Source organism: Ambystoma mexicanum, unplaced genomic scaffold (genome assembly GCF_040938575.1).
Source record: "Ambystoma mexicanum isolate Mex_15411 unplaced genomic scaffold, UKY_AmexF1_1 Mex_scaf133, whole genome shotgun sequence".
NCBI lineage: Eukaryota > Metazoa > Chordata > Amphibia > Caudata > Ambystomatidae > Ambystoma > Ambystoma mexicanum.
Genome location: NW_027182362.1, coordinates 373,678 through 393,495, shown reverse-complemented (window position 1 = coordinate 393,495; position 19,818 = coordinate 373,678). Strand labels below are relative to the sequence as shown.

General features: G+C 47.4%; 12 non-coding genes across 12 annotated transcripts; all 12 read right to left on the bottom strand.

The window, feature by feature from the left end:
* Window positions 1–1,809: 1,809 nt before the first annotated feature.
* TRNAV-UAC (transfer RNA valine (anticodon UAC)) lies at window positions 1,810–1,882 on the bottom strand. The gene has a single exon. It is a non-coding gene; the product is annotated as a tRNA-Val (tRNA).
* Window positions 1,883–2,296: 414 nt separating this feature from the next.
* Window positions 2,297–2,368, bottom strand: TRNAP-CGG (transfer RNA proline (anticodon CGG)). Its single transcript has one exon. It is a non-coding gene; the product is annotated as a tRNA-Pro (tRNA).
* A 2,763-nt stretch (window positions 2,369–5,131) lies between these two features.
* TRNAV-UAC (transfer RNA valine (anticodon UAC)) lies at window positions 5,132–5,204 on the bottom strand. The gene has a single exon. It is a non-coding gene; the product is annotated as a tRNA-Val (tRNA).
* A 414-nt stretch (window positions 5,205–5,618) lies between these two features.
* On the bottom strand, window positions 5,619–5,690 carry TRNAP-CGG (transfer RNA proline (anticodon CGG)). The gene has a single exon. It is a non-coding gene; the product is annotated as a tRNA-Pro (tRNA).
* A 2,719-nt stretch (window positions 5,691–8,409) lies between these two features.
* Window positions 8,410–8,482, bottom strand: TRNAV-UAC (transfer RNA valine (anticodon UAC)). The gene has a single exon. It is a non-coding gene; the product is annotated as a tRNA-Val (tRNA).
* A 414-nt stretch (window positions 8,483–8,896) lies between these two features.
* Window positions 8,897–8,968, bottom strand: TRNAP-CGG (transfer RNA proline (anticodon CGG)). Its single transcript has one exon. It is a non-coding gene; the product is annotated as a tRNA-Pro (tRNA).
* A 2,732-nt stretch (window positions 8,969–11,700) lies between these two features.
* On the bottom strand, window positions 11,701–11,773 carry TRNAV-UAC (transfer RNA valine (anticodon UAC)). The gene has a single exon. It is a non-coding gene; the product is annotated as a tRNA-Val (tRNA).
* A 414-nt stretch (window positions 11,774–12,187) lies between these two features.
* On the bottom strand, window positions 12,188–12,259 carry TRNAP-CGG (transfer RNA proline (anticodon CGG)). The gene has a single exon. It is a non-coding gene; the product is annotated as a tRNA-Pro (tRNA).
* A 2,719-nt stretch (window positions 12,260–14,978) lies between these two features.
* TRNAV-UAC (transfer RNA valine (anticodon UAC)) lies at window positions 14,979–15,051 on the bottom strand. Its single transcript has one exon. It is a non-coding gene; the product is annotated as a tRNA-Val (tRNA).
* Window positions 15,052–15,465: 414 nt separating this feature from the next.
* On the bottom strand, window positions 15,466–15,537 carry TRNAP-CGG (transfer RNA proline (anticodon CGG)). The gene has a single exon. It is a non-coding gene; the product is annotated as a tRNA-Pro (tRNA).
* A 2,718-nt stretch (window positions 15,538–18,255) lies between these two features.
* Window positions 18,256–18,328, bottom strand: TRNAV-UAC (transfer RNA valine (anticodon UAC)). Its single transcript has one exon. It is a non-coding gene; the product is annotated as a tRNA-Val (tRNA).
* Window positions 18,329–18,742: 414 nt separating this feature from the next.
* On the bottom strand, window positions 18,743–18,814 carry TRNAP-CGG (transfer RNA proline (anticodon CGG)). The gene has a single exon. It is a non-coding gene; the product is annotated as a tRNA-Pro (tRNA).
* Between the last annotated feature and the right edge of the window lie 1,004 nt (window positions 18,815–19,818).

Genomic DNA, 19,818 nt, shown 5'->3' with positions numbered 1-19,818 from the left:
CAGCTCAAATTTTCCCAGCACTCAAAAAGTCCCTCCTCCCGCCAGCTATGCTTTCAGGAAGTTCAGCAGAAGCAGTCCAACTTCTGTTCCCAGTTCAGAGGAAAAGCTTTCTCGGGCCAGAGAAAGCCAGGGAATCACTGTACCGGCAAGTGCATTTCTTACAACTGGTAATCCCTCAGAACACAGAAATGAAGAAGCTGTATATGAAAATGTGATATTTCTTTGGTACACTAACCTATGTAACTAATATGCACCATTTCAGAGGACGGAGCGGACCCAACTGTGATCCCAGAGACCCAAATACCCAGCAGTAGGGAAAAGAAATCCTCTCTGTGCTCTGCAACATTACATACACAAAATGAAGGCGCGTGCATTTTATTATTGGCCCCATATACACAATACATGTGAGGATGCTTGCCTTCCCAGTGTATTTCTCAAGCTCTTGAGAGCATATGCTATTTCCATGGGAACGCAAATAAGTTCATACTTTACATTTGTGTGTGACAAAAGGGGAAAAAAACGATTTTGTGTAAAATGCCAGCAGAGAGTGTTTCTGCCCGGTCTCGAACGTGCTAACCACTACACTACAGAAACAACTGCTTGCATCCCTTTGTAGGGACTGGGAGAACAGGTGCAAAGGGCTTTGCAAGTGGACCTGCTTAAAGACTAATCAAATGCCTTGCGCCTGAAGCTCACACAATCCAGCCTAAAACATACGTCCTATCAAGCATGCGCACATATACAAGTATGCCTGTTGAGGGTCTATGCAGCGTACAGAGGGAAGGACATATTTCCACTTTGAGATCGGACGGCCAAAACTCACAAGCAAATCAAGGAATGTTACTGAGAGCTAACAGAGAACACAAAGTGCTTGTCGCAAGGACATGGCAGGCAAAGAGGTTCAGGAAGTGAATTGTTCATCGACTACTGCTTACCGAGAAAGCCAGAGAGTCTGTCCAATGAAAATAACATTGGAAAAAAAAAAAAGGAGCTCAAGTTACCCACCTTGATCGGGCTCCTCCGGACCTCTCGCACCCAAAGCGAGAATCATACCCCTAGACCAACGAGCCACGGTCCTGTGATCATCTGACGGAATTGTACTCAGCATTTCCACCCCCCTTAGGCTTCGAGGCCAAGAATGCCTATTCCTGAAGTTTGTTCCTGCCGCTGAAAGCCTTGTCGGTGTATGAGCCAAATGAATGCCCCAGTCGGCACGCTCTGACTGTCTTCATAGCTCTTCTTCTCGTCCTGAAGGTGTTGGCACATTGACATCAGGATCAATGAAGCTGGTGGCACACCCTCCCTTCCATGCGCCCGTGAAGGGTACGTATAAAAGAGCTGTTGATGCACAGAAGAAGAAATCTAGCACAACACCAACGCGGTCTGCTGATCAATTGAAAGTGGACAAAGTGAGCGAGTGAGAGCCTTCATTTTGCACCGGATCTGCATTGGCAGAAGCTCTGAGGGCTAGGAATTTTCTTTTGCCCTTGAAAAAAAGAAAAATCCAATATCACATCTGCCTGGGTGCATGAACATTGCTCAGGGAAAAGCAGCGCCACCCTTCTGTAAGAAATAGCATTGCACAACTGCTCCCTCAGCTTTCCATCCAACTATACATAAGCACGCACATATGCAGGCATGCAATTTTAATTCATCACATATTCGGAGCAAATGTGAGTGCGCTCGTCTACTCAGAATTTATTTCAAAGCGTGTCAGAGGAACTGCTTCTTCCATTGCAACTGCAAATAAGTTCATGGCTTGAGCTTCGAGATGGTGGAACATGAAAAGTGTAAAATGCCACCCTCTGCTGTTTCTGCCCGGTCTCGAACCAGGGACCTTTCGCGTGTAAGGCGAACGTGATAACCACTACACTACAGAAACTGCTGCATGCTATGCCCTCTGGCGGTTGAGAGAATAGGGTCAAGTAACAGTGCAATTGTCTCTGTTTGAACACTTATCAAATGCCTCACGCCCAAAGCTTTACAAATGCAGCTCATCACACACACGGCGTTACAAGCATGAACACTCAGACAAGTGTGCCAGCTGAGAGGCCGTGCAGTCTGAAGATGTAAGGGCCTCTTTAGGCATTGGTATGGGACAGCCATGAATTAACAAACAAATCCAGAAAGGTGACTGAGAGCTACTTGGGACTCCTTAATGCATGGCGCAATGAGGCGGTCCGCAAAGAGGCTTAGGAAGCCCAATGTTCATCGACCATTGTCCATCCATCAGTCCAGAGTCTATAGAATTGAAAAACACATGTGTAAAAAAGTATCGGGCCAGGCACCAATCAATGGGCTCGTCCGGGATTTGAACCCGGGACCTCTCGCACCCGAAGCGAGAATCATACCCCTAGACCAACGAGCCTACACTTGCAGAGTAGTCTAGACAATATGTAGGGATTTGACTTGGCAGTTGTACCTCTTGAGGATTGTAGCACAAGAGTATCTCTTCCTAACGTTTGCTCCTAAAGCCCGTCCTCGTCCCTAAATGATGCAAAGGCTGAGCGTCTTCACAGGTCTACTCCTCATCCCGAAGGTTGGTGGACCATTGACATCAGGGTGAAAGGTGCTTGCGATACACTGTTCCTTCCTTCCTTCCTTCCTTCCTTCCTTCCTTCCTTCCTTCCTTCCTTCCTTCCTTCCTTCCTTCCTTCCTTCCTTCCTTCCTTCCTTCCTTCCTTCCTTCCTTCCTTCCTTCCTTCCTTCCTTCCTTCCTTCCTTCCTTCCTTCCTTCCTTCCTTCCTTCCTTCCTTCCTTCCTTCCTTCTTTCCTTCCTTCCTTCCTTCCTTCCTTCCTTCCTTCCTTCCTTCCTTCCTCTTATGCTGTTTATGTAATAAGAGGGGACGATACACAGAAGAGAGAGAGTGGCCCAACACACTAGACTAGCAGTCTTCTGATCAATCTGCAGCTGGCAAGGTGGGGGAGAGACTTTATTTTGCACCTGCTGGGATATGCATTGGCAGAAGCTCTGAGGGCTGGGCCTTTCCTTTTGCCTGTAAAAACAAAAAGCAGCCCTCCTCCCTCCAGCCCTGAGAGCATGGGCGTGACACTGGCAAAAGCAGCATCTCCCCTTTGGTAAAGATGACCATTGCACAGCTGCTCACTCAGAGCTCGATCGTGCTCGATCAGGCGAGATATATTTAGGTCACCAGCAAAGTCTGTTCTCTTTTCTTGCGTAGGGTGAGCATTCACAGAGCCCAGCTTCGTTGACAAGAGTGCAAAAGGTGTATACTAAAAGCTTTCTGCTTTACTTGAGCGCCATGGCCGTTATTATATTTTGGCTGCTCCAAGCAATCTCTGTCCAGCCTATGCAAATTTCCAGCTCAAATTTTCCCAGCACTCAAAAAGTCCCTCCTCCCGCCAGCTATGCTTTCAGGAAGTTCAGCAGAAGCAGTCCAACTTCTGTTCCCAGTTCAGAGGAAAAGCTTTCTCGGGCCAGAGAAAGCCAGGGAATCACTGTACCGGCAAGTGCATTTCTTACAACTGGTAATCCCTCAGAACACAGAAATGAAGAAGCTGTATATGAAAATGTGATATTTCTTTGGTACACTAACCTATGTAACTAATATGCACCATTTCAGAGGACGGAGCGGACCCAACTGTGATCCCAGAGACCCAAATACCCAGCAGTAGGGAAAAGAAATCCTCTCTGTGCTCTGCAACATTACATACACAAAATGAAGGCGCGTGCATTTTATTATTGGCCCCCATATACACAATACATGTGAGGATGCTTGCCTTCCCAGTGTATTTCTCAAGCCTTGAGAGCATATGCTATTTCCATGGGAACGCAAATAAGTTCATACTTTACATTTGTGTGTGACAAAAGGGGAAAAAAACGATTTTGTGTAAAATGCCAGCAGAGAGTGTTTCTGCCCGGTCTCGAACGTGCTAACCACTACACTACAGAAACAACTGCTTGCATCCCTTTGTAGGGACTGGGAGAACAGGTGCAAAGGGCTTTGCAAGTGGACCTGCTTAAAGACTAATCAAATGCCTTGCGCCTGAAGCTCACACAATCCAGCCTAAAACATACGTCCTATCAAGCATGCGCACATATACAAGTATGCCTGTTGAGGGTCTATGCAGCGTACAGAGGGAAGGACATATTTCCACTTTGAGATCGGACGGCCAAAACTCACAAGCAAATCAAGGAATGTTACTGAGAGCTAACAGAGAACACAAAGTGCTTGTCGCAAGGACATGGCAGGCAAAGAGGTTCAGGAAGTGAATTGTTCATCGACTACTGCTTACCGAGAAAGCCAGAGAGTCTGTCCAATGAAAATAACATTGGAAAAAAAAAAAAGGAGCTCAAGTTACCCACCTTGATCGGGCTCCTCCGGACCTCTCGCACCCAAAGCGAGAATCATACCCCTAGACCAACAAGCCACGGTCCTGTGATCATCTGACGGAATTGTACTCAGCATTTCCACCCCCCTTAGGCTTCGAGGCCAAGAATGCCTATTCCTGAAGTTTGTTCCTGCCGCTGAAAGCCTTGTCGGTGTATGAGCCAAATGAATGCCCCAGTCGGCACGCTCTGACTGTCTTCATAGCTCTTCTTCTCGTCCTGAAGGTGTTGGCACATTGACATCAGGATCAATGAAGCTGGTGGCACACCCTCCCTTCCATTCGCCCGTGAAGGGTACGTATAAAAGAGCTGTTGATGCACAGAAGAAGAAATCTAGCACAACACCAACGCGGTCTGCTGATCAATTGAAAGTGGACAAAGTGAGCGAGTGAGAGCCTTCATTTTGCACCGGATCTGCATTGGCAGAAGCTCTGAGGGCTAGGAATTTTCTTTTGCCCTTGAAAAAAAGAAAAATCCAATATCACATCTGCCTGGGTGCATGAACATTGCTCAGAGAAAAGCAGCGCCACCCTTCTGTAAGAAATAGCATTGCACAACTGCTCCCTCAGCTTTCCATCCAACTATACATAAGCACGCACATATGCAGGCATGCAATTTTAATTCATCACATATTCGGAGCAAATGTGAGTGCGCTCGTCTACTCAGAATTTATTTCAAAGCGTGTCAGAGGAACTGCTTCTTCCGTTGCAACTGCAAATAAGTTCATGGCTTGAGCTTCGAGATGGTGGAACATGAAAAGTGTAAAATGCCACCCTCTGCTGTTTCTGCCCGGTCTCGAACCAGGGACCTTTCGCGTGTAAGGCGAACGTGATAACCACTACACTACAGAAACTGCTGCATGCTATGCCCTCTGGCGGTTGAGAGAATAGGGTCAAGTAACAGTGCAATTGTCTCTGTTTGAACACTTATCAAATGCCTCACGCCCAAAGCTTTACAAATGCAGCTCATCACACACACAGCGTTACAAGCATGAACACTCAGACAAGTGTGCCAGCTGAGAGGCCGTGCAGTCTGAAGATGTAAGGGCCTCTTTAGGCATTGGTATGGGACAGCCATGAATTAACAAACAAATCCAGAAAGGTGACTGAGAGCTACTTGGGACTCCTTAATGCATGGCGCAATGAGGCGGTCCGCAAAGAGGCTTAGGAAGCCCAATGTTCATCGACCATTGTCCATCCATCAGTCCAGAGTCTATAGAATTGAAAAACACATGTGTAAAAAAGTATCGGGCCAGGCACCAATCAATGGGCTCGTCCGGGATTTGAACCCGGGACCTCTCGCACCCGAAGCGAGAATCATACCCCTAGACCAACGAGCCTACACTTGCAGAGTATTCTAGACAATATGTAGGGATTTGACTTGGCAGTTGTACCTCTTGAGGATTGTAGCACAAGAGTATCTCTTCCTAACGTTTGCTCCTAAAGCCCGTCCTCGTCCCTAAATGATGCAAAGGCTGAGCGTCTTCACAGGTCTACTCCTCATCCCGAAGGTTGGTGGACCATTGACATCAGGGTGAAAGGTGCTTGCGATACACTGTTCCTTCCTTCCTTCCTTCCTTCCTTCCTTCCTTCCTTCCTTCCTTCCTTCCTTCCTTCCTTCCTTCCTTCCTTCCTTCCTTCCTTCCTTCCTTCCTTCCTTCCTTCCTTCCTTCCTTCCTTCCTTCCTTCCTTCCTTCCTTCCTTCCTTCCTTCCTTCCTTCCTTCCTTCCTTCCTTCCTTCCTTCCTCTTATGCTGTTTATGTAATAAGAGGGGACGATACACAGAAGAGAGAGAGTGGCCCAACACACTAGACTAGCAGTCTTCTGATCAATCTGCAGCTGGCAAGGTGGGGGAGAGACTTTATTTTGCACCTGCTGGGATATGCATTGGCAGAAGCTCTGAGGGCTGGGCCTTTCCTTTTGCCTGTAAAAACAAAAAGCAGCCCTCTTCCCTCCAGCCCTGAGAGCATGGGCGTGACACTGGCAAAAGCAGCATCTCCCCTTTGGTAAAGATGACCATTGCACAGCTGCTCACTCAGAGCTCGATCGTGCTCGATCAGGCGAGATATATTTAGGTCACCAGCAAAGTCTGTTCTCTTTTCTTGCGTAGGGTGAGCATTCACAGAGCCCAGCTTCGTTGACAAGAGTGCAAAAGGTGTATACTAAAAGCTTTCTGCTTTACTTGAGCGCCATGGCCGTTATTATATTTTGGCTGCTCCAAGCAATCTCTGTCCAGCCTATGCAAATTTCCAGCTCAAATTTTCCCAGCACTCAAAAAGTCCCTCCTCCCGCCAGCTATGCTTTCAGGAAGTTCAGCAGAAGCAGTCCAACTTCTGTTCCCAGTTCAGAGGAAAAGCTTTCTCGGGCCAGAGAAAGCCAGGGAATCACTGTACCGGCAAGTGCATTTCTTACAACTGGTAATCCCTCAGAACACAGAAATGAAGAAGCTGTATATGAAAATGTGATATTTCTTTGGTACACTAACCTATGTAACTAATATGCACCATTTCAGAGGACGGAGCGGACCCAACTGTGATCCCAGAGACCCAAATACCCAGCAGTAGGGAAAAGAAATCCTCTCTGTGCTCTGCAACATTACATACACAAAATGAAGGCGCGTGCATTTTATTATTGGCCCCATATACACAATACATGTGAGGATGCTTGCCTTCCCAGTGTATTTCTCAAGCTCTTGAGAGCATATGCTATTTCCATGGGAACGCAAATAAGTTCATACTTTACATTTGTGTGTGACAAAAGGGGAAAAAAACGATTTTGTGTAAAATGCCAGCAGAGAGTGTTTCTGCCCGGTCTCGAACGTGCTAACCACTACACTACAGAAACAACTGCTTGCATCCCTTTGTAGGGACTGGGAGAACAGGTGCAAAGGGCTTTGCAAGTGGACCTGCTTAAAGACTAATCAAATGCCTTGCGCCTGAAGCTCACACAATCCAGCCTAAAACATACGTCCTATCAAGCATGCGCACATATACAAGTATGCCTGTTGAGGGTCTATGCAGCGTACAGAGGGAAGGACATATTTCCACTTTGAGATCGGACGGCCAAAACTCACAAGCAAATCAAGGAATGTTACTGAGAGCTAACAGAGAACACAAAGTGCTTGTCGCAAGGACATGGCAGGCAAAGAGGTTCAGGAAGTGAATTGTTCATCGACTACTGCTTACCGAGAAAGCCAGAGAGTCTGTCCAATGAAAATAACATTGGAAAAAAAAAAAAGGAGCTCAAGTTACCCACCTTGATCGGGCTCCTCCGGACCTCTCGCACCCAAAGCGAGAATCATACCCCTAGACCAACGAGCCACGGTCCTGTGATCATCTGACGGAATTGTACTCAGCGTTTCCACCCCCCTTAGGCTTCGAGGCCAAGAATGCCTATTCCTGAAGTTTGTTCCTGCCGCTGAAAGCCTTGTCGGTGTATGAGCCAAATGAATGCCCCAGTCGGCACGCTCTGACTGTCTTCATAGCTCTTCTTCTCGTCCTGAAGGTGTTGGCACATTGACATCAGGATCAATGAAGCTGGTGGCACACCCTCCCTTCCATTCGCCCGTGAAGGGTACGTATAAAAGAGCTGTTGATGCACAGAAGAAGAAATCTAGCACAACACCAACGCGGTCTGCTGATCAATTGAAAGTGGACAAAGTGAGCGAGTGAGAGCCTTCATTTTGCACCGGATCTGCATTGGCAGAAGCTCTGAGGGCTAGGAATTTTCTTTTGCCCTTGAAAAAAAGAAAAATCCAATATCACATCTGCCTGGGTGCATGAACATTGCTCAGGGAAAAGCAGCGCCACCCTTCTGTAAGAAATAGCATTGCACAACTGCTCCCTCAGCTTTCCATCCAACTATACATAAGCACGCACATATGCAGGCATGCAATTTTAATTCATCACATATTCGGAGCAAATGTGAGTGCGCTCGTCTACTCAGAATTTATTTCAAAGCGTGTCAGAGGAACTGCTTCTTCCGTTGCAACTGCAAATAAGTTCATGGCTTGAGCTTCGAGATGGTGGAACATGAAAAGTGTAAAATGCCACCCTCTGCTGTTTCTGCCCGGTCTCGAACCAGGGACCTTTCGCGTGTAAGGCGAACGTGATAACCACTACACTACAGAAACTGCTGCATGCTATGCCCTCTGGCGGTTGAGAGAATAGGGTCAAGTAACAGTGCAATTGTCTCTGTTTGAACACTTATCAAATGCCTCACGCCCAAAGCTTTACAAATGCAGCTCATCACACACACGGCGTTACAAGCATGAACACTCAGACAAGTGTGCCAGCTGAGAGGCCGTGCAGTCTGAAGATGTAAGGGCCTCTTTAGGCATTGGTATGGGACAGCCATGAATTAACAAACAAATCCAGAAAGGTGACTGAGAGCTACTTGGGACTCCTTAATGCATGGCGCAATGAGGCGGTCTGCAAAGAGGCTTAGGAAGCCCAATGTTCATCGACCATTGTCCATCCATCAGTCCAGAGTCTATAGAATTGAAAAACACATGTGTAAAAAAGTATCGGGCCAGGCACCAATCAATGGGCTCGTCCGGGATTTGAACCCGGGACCTCTCGCACCCGAAGCGAGAATCATACCCCTAGACCAACGAGCCTACACTTGCAGAGTAGTCTAGACAATATGTAGGGATTTGACTTGGCAGTTGTACCTCTTGAGGATTGTAGCACAAGAGTATCTCTTCCTAACGTTTGCTCCTAAAGCCCGTCCTCGTCCCTAAATGATGCAAAGGCTGAGCGTCTTCACAGGTCTACTCCTCATCCCGAAGGTTGGTGGACCATTGACATCAGGGTGAAAGGTGCTTGCGATACACTGTTCCTTCCTTCCTTCCTTCCTTCCTTCCTTCCTTCCTTCCTTCCTTCCTTCCTTCCTTCCTTCCTTCCTTCCTTCCTTCCTTCCTTCCTTCCTTCCTTCCTTCCTTCCTTCCTTCCTTCCTTCCTTCCTTCCTTCCTTCCTTCCTTCCTTCCTTCCTTCCTTCCTTCCTTCCTTCCTTCCTTCCTTCCTTCCTTCCTTCCTCTTATGCTGTTTATGTAATAAGAGGGGACGATACACAGAAGAGAGAGAGTGGCCCAACACACTAGACTAGCAGTCTTCTGATCAATCTGCAGCTGGCAAGGTGGGGGAGAGACTTTATTTTGCACCTGCTGGGATATGCATTGGCAGAAGCTCTGAGGGCTGGGCCTTTCCTTTTGCCTGTAAAAACAAAAAGCAGCCCTCCTCCCTCCAGCCCTGAGAGCATGGGCGTGACACTGGCAAAAGCAGCATCTCCCCTTTGGTAAAGATGACCATTGCACAGCTGCTCACTCAGAGCTCGATCGTGCTCGATCAGGCGAGATATATTTAGGTCACCAGCAAAGTCTGTTCTCTTTTCTTGCGTAGGGTGAGCATTCACAGAGCCCAGCTTCGTTGACAAGAGTGCAAAAGGTGTATACTAAAAGCTTTCTGCTTTACTTGAGCGCCATGGCCGTTATTATATTTTGGCTGCTCCAAGCAATCTCTGTCCAGCCTATGCAAATTTCCAGCTCAAATTTTCCCAGCACTCAAAAAGTCCCTCCTCCCGCCAGCTATGCTTTCAGGAAGTTCAGCAGAAGCAGTCCAACTTCTGTTCCCAGTTCAGAGGAAAAGCTTTCTCGGGCCAGAGAAAGCCAGGGAATCACTGTACCGGCAAGTGCATTTCTTACAACTGGTAATCCCTCAGAACACAGAAATGAAGAAGCTGTATATGAAAATGTGATATTTCTTTGGTACACTAACCTATGTAACTAATATGCACCATTTCAGAGGACGGAGCGGACCCAACTGTGATCCCAGAGACCCAAATACCCAGCAGTAGGGAAAAGAAATCCTCTCTGTGCTCTGCAACATTACATACACAAAATGAAGGCGCGTGCATTTTATTATTGGCCCCATATACACAATACATGTGAGGATGCTTGCCTTCCCAGTGTATTTCTCAAGCTCTTGAGAGCATATGCTATTTCCATGGGAACGCAAATAAGTTCATACTTTACATTTGTGTGTGACAAAAGGGGAAAAAAACGATTTTGTGTAAAATGCCAGCAGAGAGTGTTTCTGCCCGGTCTCGAACGTGCTAACCACTACACTACAGAAACAACTGCTTGCATCCCTTTGTAGGGACTGGGAGAACAGGTGCAAAGGGCTTTGCAAGTGGACCTGCTTAAAGACTAATCAAATGCCTTGCGCCTGAAGCTCACACAATCCAGCCTAAAACATACGTCCTATCAAGCATGCGCACATATACAAGTATGCCTGTTGAGGGTCTATGCAGCGTACAGAGGGAAGGACATATTTCCACTTTGAGATCGGACGGCCAAAACTCACAAGCAAATCAAGGAATGTTACTGAGAGCTAACAGAGAACACAAAGTGCTTGTCGCAAGGACATGGCAGGCAAAGAGGTTCAGGAAGTGAATTGTTCATCGACTACTGCTTACCGAGAAAGCCAGAGAGTCTGTCCAATGAAAATAACATTGGAAAAAAAAAAAAAGGAGCTCAAGTTACCCACCTTGATCGGGCTCCTCCGGACCTCTCGCACCCAAAGCGAGAATCATACCCCTAGACCAACGAGCCACGGTCCTGTGATCATCTGACGGAATTGTACTCAGCATTTCCACCCCCCTTAGGCTTCGAGGCCAAGAATGCCTATTCCTGAAGTTTGTTCCTGCCGCTGAAAGCCTTGTCGGTGTATGAGCCAAATGAATGCCCCAGTCGGCACGCTCTGACTGTCTTCATAGCTCTTCTTCTCGTCCTGAAGGTGTTGGCACATTGACATCAGGATCAATGAAGCTGGTGGCACACCCTCCCTTCCATGCGCCCGTGAAGGGTACGTATAAAAGAGCTGTTGATGCACAGAAGAAGAAATCTAGCACAACACCAACGCGGTCTGCTGATCAATTGAAAGTGGACAAAGTGAGCGAGTGAGAGCCTTCATTTTGCACCGGATCTGCATTGGCAGAAGCTCTGAGGGCTAGGAATTTTCTTTTGCCCTTGAAAAAAAGAAAAATCCAATATCACATCTGCCTGGGTGCATGAACATTGCTCAGGGAAAAGCAGCGCCACCCTTCTGTAAGAAATAGCATTGCACAACTGCTCCCTCAGCTTTCCATCCAACTATACATAAGCACGCACATATGCAGGCATGCAATTTTAATTCATCACATATTCGGAGCAAATGTGAGTGCGCTCGTCTACTCAGAATTTATTTCAAAGCGTGTCAGAGGAACTGCTTCTTCCGTTGCAACTGCAAATAAGTTCATGGCTTGAGCTTCGAGATGGTGGAACATGAAAAGTGTAAAATGCCACCCTCTGCTGTTTCTGCCCGGTCTCGAACCAGGGACCTTTCGCGTGTAAGGCGAACGTGATAACCACTACACTACAGAAACTGCTGCATGCTATGCCCTCTGGCGGTTGAGAGAATAGGGTCAAGTAACAGTGCAATTGTCTCTGTTTGAACACTTATCAAATGCCTCACGCCCAAAGCTTTACAAATGCAGCTCATCACACACACGGCGTTACAAGCATGAACACTCAGACAAGTGTGCCAGCTGAGAGGCCGTGCAGTCTGAAGATGTAAGGGCCTCTTTAGGCATTGGTATGGGACAGCCATGAATTAACAAACAAATCCAGAAAGGTGACTGAGAGCTACTTGGGACTCCTTAATGCATGGCGCAATGAGGCGGTCCGCAAAGAGGCTTAGGAAGCCCAATGTTCATCGACCATTGTCCATCCATCAGTCCAGAGTCTATAGAATTGAAAAACACATGTGTAAAAAAGTATCGGGCCAGGCACCAATCAATGGGCTCGTCCGGGATTTGAACCCGGGACCTCTCGCACCCGAAGCGAGAATCATACCCCTAGACCAACGAGCCTACACTTGCAGAGTAGTCTAGACAATATGTAGGGATTTGACTTGGCAGTTGTACCTCTTGAGGATTGTAGCACAAGAGTATCTCTTCCTAACGTTTGCTCCTAAAGCCCGTCCTCGTCCCTAAATGATGCAAAGGCTGAGCGTCTTCACAGGTCTACTCCTCATCCCGAAGGTTGGTGGACCATTGACATCAGGGTGAAAGGTGCTTGCGATACACTGTTCCTTCCTTCCTTCCTTCCTTCCTTCCTTCCTTCCTTCCTTCCTTCCTTCCTTCCTTCCTTCCTTCCTTCCTTCCTTCCTTCCTTCCTTCCTTCCTTCCTTCCTTCCTTCCTTCCTTCCTTCCTTCCTTCCTTCCTTCCTTCCTTCCTTCTTTCCTTCCTTCCTTCCTTCCTTCCTTCCTTCCTTCCTCTTATGCTGTTTATGTAATAAGAGGGGACGATACACAGAAGAGAGAGAGTGGCCCAACACACTAGACTAGCAGTCTTCTGATCAATCTGCAGCTGGCAAGGTGGGGGAGAGACTTTATTTTGCACCTGCTGGGATATGCATTGGCAGAAGCTCTGAGGGCTGGGCCTTTCCTTTTGCCTGTAAAAACAAAAAGCAGCCCTCCTCCCTCCAGCCCTGAGAGCATGGGCGTGACACTGGCAAAAGCAGCATCTCCCCTTTGGTAAAGATGACCATTGCACAGCTGCTCACTCAGAGCTCGATCGTGCTCGATCAGGCGAGATATATTTAGGTCACCAGCAAAGTCTGTTCTCTTTTCTTGCGTAGGGTGAGCATTCACAGAGCCCAGCTTCGTTGACAAGAGTGCAAAAGGTGTATACTAAAAGCTTTCTGCTTTACTTGAGCGCCATGGCCGTTATTATATTTTGGCTGCTCCAAGCAATCTCTGTCCAGCCTATGCAAATTTCCAGCTCAAATTTTCCCAGCACTCAAAAAGTCCCTCCTCCCGCCAGCTATGCTTTCAGGAAGTTCAGCAGAAGCAGTCCAACTTCTGTTCCCAGTTCAGAGGAAAAGCTTTCTCGGGCCAGAGAAAGCCAGGGAATCACTGTACCGGCAAGTGCATTTCTTACAACTGGTAATCCCTCAGAACACAGAAATGAAGAAGCTGTATATGAAAATGTGATATTTCTTTGGTACACTAACCTATGTAACTAATATGCACCATTTCAGAGGACGGAGCGGACCCAACTGTGATCCCAGAGACCCAAATACCCAGCAGTAGGGAAAAGAAATCCTCTCTGTGCTCTGCAACATTACATACACAAAATGAAGGCGCGTGCATTTTATTATTGGCCCCATATACACAATACATGTGAGGATGCTTGCCTTCCCAGTGTATTTCTCAAGCTCTTGAGAGCATATGCTATTTCCATGGGAACGCAAATAAGTTCATACTTTACATTTGTGTGTGACAAAAGGGGAAAAAAACGATTTTGTGTAAAATGCCAGCAGAGAGTGTTTCTGCCCGGTCTCGAACGTGCTAACCACTACACTACAGAAACAACTGCTTGCATCCCTTTGTAGGGACTGGGAGAACAGGTGCAAAGGGCTTTGCAAGTGGACCTGCTTAAAGACTAATCAAATGCCTTGCGCCTGAAGCTCACACAATCCAGCCTAAAACATACGTCCTATCAAGCATGCGCACATATACAAGTATGCCTGTTGAGGGTCTATGCAGCGTACAGAGGGAAGGACATATTTCCACTTTGAGATCGGACGGCCAAAACTCACAAGCAAATCAAGGAATGTTACTGAGAGCTAACAGAGAACACAAAGTGCTTGTCGCAAGGACATGGCAGGCAAAGAGGTTCAGGAAGTGAATTGTTCATCGACTACTGCTTACCGAGAAAGCCAGAGAGTCTGTCCAATGAAAATAACATTGGAAAAAAAAAAAAGGAGCTCAAGTTACCCACCTTGATCGGGCTCCTCCGGACCTCTCGCACCCAAAGCGAGAATCATACCCCTAGACCAACGAGCCACGGTCCTGTGATCATCTGACGGAATTGTACTCAGCGTTTCCACCCCCCTTAGGCTTCGAGGCCAAGAATGCCTATTCCTGAAGTTTGTTCCTGCCGCTGAAAGCCTTGTCGGTGTATGAGCCAAATGAATGCCCCAGTCGGCACGCTCTGACTGTCTTCATAGCTCTTCTTCTCGTCCTGAAGGTGTTGGCACATTGACATCAGGATCAATGAAGCTGGTGGCACACCCTCCCTTCCATTCGCCCGTGAAGGGTACGTATAAAAGAGCTGTTGATGCACAGAAGAAGAAATCTAGCACAACACCAACGCGGTCTGCTGATCAATTGAAAGTGGACAAAGTGAGCGAGTGAGAGCCTTCATTTTGCACCGGATCTGCATTGGCAGAAGCTCTGAGGGCTAGGAATTTTCTTTTGCCCTTGAAAAAAAGAAAAATCCAATATCACATCTGCCTGGGTGCATGAACATTGCTCAGGGAAAAGCAGCGCCACCCTTCTGTAAGAAATAGCATTGCACAACTGCTCCCTCAGCTTTCCATCCAACTATACATAAGCACGCACATATGCAGGCATGCAATTTTAATTCATCACATATTCGGAGCAAATGTGAGTGCGCTCGTCTACTCAGAATTTATTTCAAAGCGTGTCAGAGGAACTGCTTCTTCCGTTGCAACTGCAAATAAGTTCATGGCTTGAGCTTCGAGATGGTGGAACATGAAAAGTGTAAAATGCCACCCTCTGCTGTTTCTGCCCGGTCTCGAACCAGGGACCTTTCGCGTGTAAGGCGAACGTGATAACCACTACACTACAGAAACTGCTGCATGCTATGCCCTCTGGCGGTTGAGAGAATAGGGTCAAGTAACAGTGCAATTGTCTCTGTTTGAACACTTATCAAATGCCTCACGCCCAAAGCTTTACAAATGCAGCTCATCACACACACGGCGTTACAAGCATGAACACTCAGACAAGTGTGCCAGCTGAGAGGCCGTGCAGTCTGAAGATGTAAGGGCCTCTTTAGGCATTGGTATGGGACAGCCATGAATTAACAAACAAATCCAGAAAGGTGACTGAGAGCTACTTGGGACTCCTTAATGCATGGCGCAATGAGGCGGTCCGCAAAGAGGCTTAGGAAGCCCAATGTTCATCGACCATTGTCCATCCATCAGTCCAGAGTCTATAGAATTGAAAAACACATGTGTAAAAAAGTATCGGTCCAGGCACCAATCAATGGGCCCGTCCGGGATTTGAACCCGGGACCTCTCGCACCCGAAGCGAGAATCATACCCCTAGACCAACGAGCCTACACTTGCAGAGTAGTCTAGACAATATGTAGGGATTTGACTTGGCAGTTGTACCTCTTGAGGATTGTAGCACAAGAGTATCTCTTCCTAACGTTTGCTCCTAAAGCCCGTCCTCGTCCCTAAATGATGCAAAGGCTGAGCGTCTTCACAGGTCTACTCCTCATCCCGAAGGTTGGTGGACCATTGACATCAGGGTGAAAGGTGCTTGCGATACACTGTTCCTTCCTTCCTTCCTTCCTTCCTTCCTTCCTTCCTTCCTTCCTTCCTTCCTTCCTTCCTTCCTTCCTTCCTTCCTTCCTTCCTTCCTTCCTTCCTTCCTTCCTTCCTTCCTTCCTTCCTTCCTTCCTTCCTTCCTTCCTTCCTTCCTTCCTTCCTTCCTTCCTTCCTTCCTTCCTTCCTTCCTCTTATGCTGTTTATGTAATAAGAGGGGACGATACACAGAAGAGAGAGAGTGGCCCAACACACTAGACTAGCAGTCTTCTGATCAATCTGCAGCTGGCAAGGTGGGGGAGAGACTTTATTTTGCACCTGCTGGGATATGCATTGGCAGAAGCTCTGAGGGCTGGGCCTTTCCTTTTGCCTGTAAAAACAAAAAGCAGCCCTCCTCCCTCCAGCCCTGAGAGCATGGGCGTGACACTGGCAAAAGCAGCATCTCCCCTTTGGTAAAGATGACCATTGCACAGCTGCTCACTCAGAGCTCGATCGTGCTCGATCAGGCGAGATATATTTAGGTCACCAGCAAAGTCTGTTCTCTTTTCTTGCGTAGGGTGAGCATTCACAGAGCCCAGCTTCGTTGACAAGAGTGCAAAAGGTGTATACTAAAAGCTTTCTGCTTTACTTGAGCGCCATGGCCGTTATTATATTTTGGCTGCTCCAAGCAATCTCTGTCCAGCCTATGCAAATTTCCAGCTCAAATTTTCCCAGCACTCAAAAAGTCCCTCCTCCCGCCAGCTATGCTTTCAGGAAGTTCAGCAGAAGCAGTCCAACTTCTGTTCCCAGTTCAGAGGAAAAGCTTTCTCGGGCCAGAGAAAGCCAGGGAATCACTGTACCGGCAAGTGCATTTCTTACAACTGGTAATCCCTCAGAACACAGAAATGAAGAAGCTGTATATGAAAATGTGATATTTCTTTGGTACACTAACCTATGTAACTAATATGCACCATTTCAGAGGACGGAGCGGACCCAACTGTGATCCCAGAGACCCAAATACCCAGCAGTAGGGAAAAGAAATCCTCTCTGTGCTCTGCAACATTACATACACAAAATGAAGGCGCGTGCATTTTATTATTGGCCCCATATACACAATACATGTGAGGATGCTTGCCTTCCCAGTGTATTTCTCAAGCTCTTGAGAGCATATGCTATTTCCATGGGAACGCAAATAAGTTCATACTTTACATTTGTGTGTGACAAAAGGGGAAAAAAACGATTTTGTGTAAAATGCCAGCAGAGAGTGTTTCTGCCCGGTCTCGAACGTGCTAACCACTACACTACAGAAACAACTGCTTGCATCCCTTTGTAGGGACTGGGAGAACAGGTGCAAAGGGCTTTGCAAGTGGACCCCTGCTTAAAGACTAATCAAATGCCTTGCGCCTGAAGCTCACACAATCCAGCCTAAAACATACGTCCTATCAAGCATGCGCACATATACAAGTATGCCTGTTGAGGGTCTATGCAGCGTACAGAGGGAAGGACATATTTCCACTTTGAGATCGGACGGCCAAAACTCACAAGCAAATCAAGGAATGTTACTGAGAGCTAACAGAGAACACAAAGTGCTTGTCGCAAGGACATGGCAGGCAAAGAGGTTCAGGAAGTGAATTGTTCATCGACTACTGCTTACCGAGAAAGCCAGAGAGTCTGTCCAATGAAAATAACATTGGAAAAAAAAAAAAGGAGCTCAAGTTACCCACCTTGATCGGGCTCCTCCGGACCTCTCGCACCCAAAGCGAGAATCATACCCCTAGACCAACGAGCCACGGTCCTGTGATCATCTGACGGAATTGTACTCAGGCATTTCCACCCCCCTTAGGCTTCGAGGCCAAGAATGCCTATTCCTGAAGTTTGTTCCTGCCGCTGAAAGCCTTGTCGGTGTATGAGCCAAATGAATGCCCCAGTCGGCACGCTCTGACTGTCTTCATAGCTCTTCTTCTCGTCCTGAAGGTGTTGGCACATTGACATCAGGATCAATGAAGCTGGTGGCACACCCTCCCTTCCATGCGCCCGTGAAGGGTACGTATAAAAGAGCTGTTGATGCACAGAAGAAGAAATCTAGCACAACACCAACGCGGTCTGCTGATCAATTGAAAGTGGACAAAGTGAGCGAGTGAGAGCCTTCATTTTGCACCGGATCTGCATTGGCAGAAGCTCTGAGGGCTAGGAATTTTCTTTTGCCCTTGAAAAAAAGAAAAATCCAATATCACATCTGCCTGGGTGCATGAACATTGCTCAGGGAAAAGCAGCGCCACCCTTCTGTAAGAAATAGCATTGCACAACTGCTCCCTCAGCTTTCCATCCAACTATACATAAGCACGCACATATGCAGGCATGCAATTTTAATTCATCACATATTCGGAGCAAATGTGAGTGCGCTCGTCTACTCAGAATTTATTTCAAAGCGTGTCAGAGGAACTGCTTCTTCCGTTGCAACTGCAAATAAGTTCATGGCTTGAGCTTCGAGATGGTGGAACATGAAAAGTGTAAAATGCCACCCTCTGCTGTTTCTGCCCGGTCTCGAACCAGGGACCTTTCGCGTGTAAGGCGAACGTGATAACCACTACACTACAGAAACTGCTGCATGCTATGCCCTCTGGCGGTTGAGAGAATAGGGTCAAGTAACAGTGCAATTGTCTCTGTTTGAACACTTATCAAATGCCTCACGCCCAAAGCTTTACAAATGCAGCTCATCACACACACGGCGTTACAAGCATGAACACTCAGACAAGTGTGCCAGCTGAGAGGCCGTGCAGTCTGAAGATGTAAGGGCCTCTTTAGGCATTGGTATGGGACAGCCATGAATTAACAAACAAATCCAGAAAGGTGACTGAGAGCTACTTGGGACTCCTTAATGCATGGCGCAATGAGGCGGTCCGCAAAGAGGCTTAGGAAGCCCAATGTTCATCGACCATTGTCCATCCATCAGTCCAGAGTCTATAGAATTGAAAAACACATGTGTAAAAAAGTATCGGGCCAGGCACCAATCAATGGGCTCGTCCGGGATTTGAACCCGGGACCTCTCGCACCCGAAGCGAGAATCATACCCCTAGACCAACGAGCCTACACTTGCAGAGTAGTCTAGACAATATGTAGGGATTTGACTTGGCAGTTGTACCTCTTGAGGATTGTAGCACAAGAGTATCTCTTCCTAACGTTTGCTCCTAAAGCCCGTCCTCGTCCCTAAATGATGCAAAGGCTGAGCGTCTTCACAGGTCTACTCCTCATCCCGAAGGTTGGTGGACCATTGACATCAGGGTGAAAGGTGCTTGCGATACACTGTTCCTTCCTTCCTTCCTTCCTTCCTTCCTTCCTTCCTTCCTTCCTTCCTTCCTTCCTTCCTTCCTTCCTTCCTTCCTTCCTTCCTTCCTTCCTTCCTTCCTTCCTTCCTTCCTTCCTTCCTTCCTTCCTTCCTTCCTTCCTTCCTTCCTTCCTTCCTTCCTTCCTTCCTTCCTTCCTTCCTTCCTTCCTTCCTTCCTTCCTTCCTTCCTTCCTTCCTTCTTTCCTTCCTTCCTTCCTTCCTTCCTTCCTTCCTCTTATGCTGTTTATGTAATAAGAGGGGACGATACACAGAAGAGAGAGAGTGGCCCAACACACTAGACTAGCAGTCTTCTGATCAATCTGCAGCTGGCAAGGTGGGGGAGAGACTTTATTTTGCACCTGCTGGGATATGCATTGGCAGAAGCTCTGAGGGCTGGGCCTTTCCTTTTGCCTGTAAAAACAAAAAGCAGCCCTCCTCCCTCCAGCCCTGAGAGCATGGGCGTGACACTGGCAAAAGCAGCATCTCCCCTTTGGTAAAGATGACCATTGCACAGCTGCTCACTCAGAGCTCGATCGTGCTCGATCAGGCGAGATATATTTAGGTCACCAGCAAAGTCTGTTCTCTTTTCTTGCGTAGGGTGAGCATTCACAGAGCCCAGCTTCGTTGACAAGAGTGCAAAAGGTGTATACTAAAAGCTTTCTGCTTTACTTGAGCGCCATGGCCGTTATTATATTTTGGCTGCTCCAAGCAATCTCTGTCCAGCCTATGCAAATTTCCAGCTCAAATTTTCCCAGCACTCAAAAAGT